At 41.4% G+C, this 3,943-nt stretch overlaps 1 long non-coding RNA gene across 1 annotated transcript; it reads left to right on the forward strand.

Moving 5' to 3' along the window:
• Positions 1-20: 20 nt before the first annotated feature.
• Positions 21-3,383, forward strand: LOC123965380. The gene is made up of 2 exons (XR_006823690.1): positions 21-171; positions 920-3,383. It is a non-coding gene; the product is annotated as an uncharacterized LOC123965380 (long non-coding RNA).
• The last annotated feature ends 560 nt before the right edge of the window (positions 3,384-3,943 follow it).

Raw genomic sequence — 3,943 nt, forward strand, 5'->3', positions numbered from 1 at the left:
TTAAAATCTGTGTCCAATCAGGTGGAGGGGGAGGAGCTGGTGGAGCTTCTGAAGCTGCACGACTCTGTGTACGAGCAGGCAAACAGCTGGTTCACCTCCCTGAAAGACAACATGAAGAGCCAGATCCTGAGCCACTTCGGACACCTTCCCAGCAAAGATCCCGACCCACAGGTGTGCAAACACCCGTGTAGCATAATTTCACCACTTTTACCGCGATCACTACAGATTTAAATCTAAATATATGATGAAACAAGACGCCAGTTTACCGTTAGCCTCCTGAAACTGCTTGAAACAACACAGATTGCACATTGCTGCCCTCATTATCTGCTAAGATTATGTTGTATAAGATGTTTAACGAAGGAAAGGATAATTTAAAAATCCACGATTTCATGATGCTTCCTTTGTAGACATGGTTTTAAGAAAAAAAAATTGCTGGTTATCCAAGACTATTGTCAAAAAGGAAAGCATGAATACGAACACCATATGCTTAAGAATGTAGTTAGGAGTGTCCAACAAGTGTCCTCGTATTAAAGCTGCATTCCTTGGCAGTCAGAGGCCTAGGGAGCATGGATATTTTCCTAGAGCAGTAAGTAGGTGGGACGGTAGCTGTTTCCTCGATCAGCTGCCTCAGGTTTTCTTTTTACAATTCTCTGCTCAAACTGGCAGAAAACCAGCACTAGAGAGCAAATGCATTGAGTACCGCACAGTAATTGTCAGTGGAAAGACGCATACAGAGGTGAATAGACACATTCGTCCTGTAGCTTACATAATAAATGTAGTTGTCACAATCTTTAAGTCACAAATTTTAATTTAATGTTTCATTTTTGAGTGAGAAATCTTTCCTACCCCGTCATCATCTAAAGAGTAAAAGTTTTATAATATACAGAAATCAACTGTATGTATCTTTTCTCTTCTGCAGGGCAGTCCCAGTGGTCCGGCCTGGTCCTGGTGGCTTCTTGCTGTCCTTCCATTGGAGGGTCGAGCCCAGCTCACCATCCTGGCCATGACATCCCTCAAGGACCGCCTCATTGCCATCCGCAGGGTCCTCATCTTCGTCACGCGCAAAAGGCCGCGGTGATTGCCCAGCCGCTCGGGGAGACAGACCTGAACCGCTTGGAGTTCTATGCAGTTCAGCAGTTCATTCGCTCATTTGTTCAGTCATTCATTTGTTAATTTGATCACTCATCGAATGATCCATTCACTCGTTTATACGTGTGCATTTTTCATTTACTGGCCCATACCTACATCAGTTCGTTCTCTCAGATGCTCATGAATTCCTTCCTGTGTAGCGCAGCATTTCTGAGCACACGTGTCAGTTCTGTGGTGAGCGTCAGGTGGGTCGGGTTGCTGGCATGAGGACATTCCTGGTTTCACTTCTGTCTGTTCATCCAGCCAACCCCCACCTGCGTTCTCTCACTGGACGAATCAGGCTACAATATCTGAGCAAGTGACCTCTCACCTCTTGTTCTCTTTTGAGGCAGAGGTAAAAGCAGTAAGCTGTTTAGGTCACTTCTGGGTCATTTCCCCGACTCTGTTATGCAGGAAAGAAAATTTATCAGAAAATCAGTGTGAGTGAAAAGGATCAGGTTCAAGAGGAAAAACCTTTCCTACATACACTAAGCAGTATTTCACATAAGCTGAAACAGAAGTCACCCACTCGAAAAGTCACCTAGTGCAACATGAACACACCTGTGATGACTGCAACACACAAAAGTGAATGTACTGATGAGGCTGTAGTATCTGGATGTTCATCCCTTTTCTCCCTGCTACATTTTTGGAATCCGTTCGGCAAGTTGCACATGAGGACAGATTCCTGTGTGTGTGTGTGTGTGTGTGTGCCCTCGCAGCAGCTGCTTCACTCTAAATCTTCCTGACTGAGCCAAAATTAATGTGCAGAAACCTGAAGCTTTCTGTCCGCTGCCTCACCCAGCGGTGGGCATATGTACCTCAGACTGTCTTGATAGAAAGTCACAGGCACCATGAGAGTCGTTGCACTGAGATAGGACTGTGATTTTGCCCATGTTAACACTAAAAACCACAGACTATACAATGTGTGAGAACAAGTCTACAACAACGTGCTCAACTTGTTTTGAAAGGAGGTTCAAGTAAGAAAGTCGGGCTGTCGCACAAGTTCTAGCTACATTTAGGAGACAGATACGAATGCATCCTCTCGGATACAGTTGAAACTTTAATGTCCTATTGTAGCATATCTGTGGGACTTAGTTATAGGGGTCAATTGTGTACTTTTTATGTTGTTGTTTTTTTGTCTCTCTCTCTCTGCTATGCCCTTAAGTGTATGTGTATGGTGAAATCTTAAGTTGAGTTATTTATATGTATATCAATGTAACTCTGAGGCCTTTGTAATGTTTTATTTAAGGAACGTTTCCCCTCTATCGCTTTCTCTCTCAGTGCATTTACATGCACACTGCAATGCAGCAATTATGGTGCTTAAAGTTGAGTTTTCTTGTAAACAGTTTGTTTATAGTCAATGTTTCTCAATAAAACATGTGTATCCTTGAAGCCTCGAAACAGATGAATAGGTTTCCTTCCTCATACAACATTTTTTAACGTGTTTTTGAATGTGCGTTGTTTATTCTATCTTCCGTGCCTTTACTGGCGCAATGCTGTGTCTCTTAGCACCCCCAACTTGTTATCGGTTGGAAAGCTTGAAACTGTCTGCAGGAATTTGTCTCAATAGCGCAACTAGTGGTCAAAAAGTGGTTAACGTTGCACAATAAAACCCCAAATTTATACAATGAGTGAATGAAAAGTACCATGTGTTTTGTTTATTTGTAAGAGCAAGCAGGTGACCAATACGATTTCCTGCTGATGGTTTCAAGCTGGTCCACTGATCAAATGGTGGTTGCAGTAACACGTATAAGACCCCCCCCCCCCCCACACACACACACACACACACACAAAGTTTTAGATTTAAAAAAAAAAAATCCATTGCAAATATATTTTATGAAGATTTGAATTGTTTTGGTGAGAAACACTGACTGTTGACCTGACTGTGTTTGTTTACAATCTGATTCAATGGTGTACCTTTTTAAAAGGAAGGATGAATGGTAAAGGAAGTGTTGAATGCTTAAATTTAACTATCTGCAAGTTATCAAATGAAATCAAGTATTTACAAGCCGCAGTGACTCAAAATAGTGAAGCACACTATAAGCCACATTATGCTTAACTTTAAGCCGGTCAAGTTGTTTTCATAAGACAGCTGTGGTTGTGATCTTGGTGTGCATGTAAATGCACTGTTTCTCTGTATAATTCTGACTTCCAAATGTTTGTGACTACTGCAGTCACACTGCATTTCCCTGGTATATTTGTAAAGGGAGATCTTAAACCTATTTTTTATCGCAAATAAAGAAAAACCCATTCTGTCCTGCCTCTCCCTGTTATTTCGTAGCAGCTCTTTATTATTAATATTTAGAAAGTGAGGTAGATTAACTTTCCCATACAGCAACAACATCCTCATGTACCCATATCGGACTGCCATGCTCACACTTGTATGTAATATTAAGTGGATGTTTGTGACCTATGAAGCAGATCCACTCCACAGGCTTGTCAATGACAACTAAAAAAGCAGGTTCATTTTACTCATCCATATTTAGTTAATTCGGAACCGTTCCTCCACAACTTTGAAGATGGAGGAAATATCTTGCCACTGACAGTCAAACAAGAATGTGACTTACTCAAGAACATCCTGGCAGTGGTTTTTAATCTGTGAGTCCCATAAACTGCCATTACATGTTTGTGATAAATCCAATCAGCCCACTGAGTTAAAATGTGCCTTTGATCCAAAGGAAGTTAACTATGTTCAGTTCATTAAGCTGTTTTTCCCCCAATCTTTCATTGGCTTTTCATTCATTTCACTGGTTGAGTCCATCAAAATTTACCACATCACACCTTTTCTCCTGTATACCATACTTTATTTCTCAGA

This window comes from Micropterus dolomieu, unplaced genomic scaffold (genome assembly GCF_021292245.1).
Source record: "Micropterus dolomieu isolate WLL.071019.BEF.003 ecotype Adirondacks unplaced genomic scaffold, ASM2129224v1 contig_9544, whole genome shotgun sequence".
In the NCBI taxonomy this organism is placed as follows: domain Eukaryota; kingdom Metazoa; phylum Chordata; class Actinopteri; order Centrarchiformes; family Centrarchidae; genus Micropterus; species Micropterus dolomieu.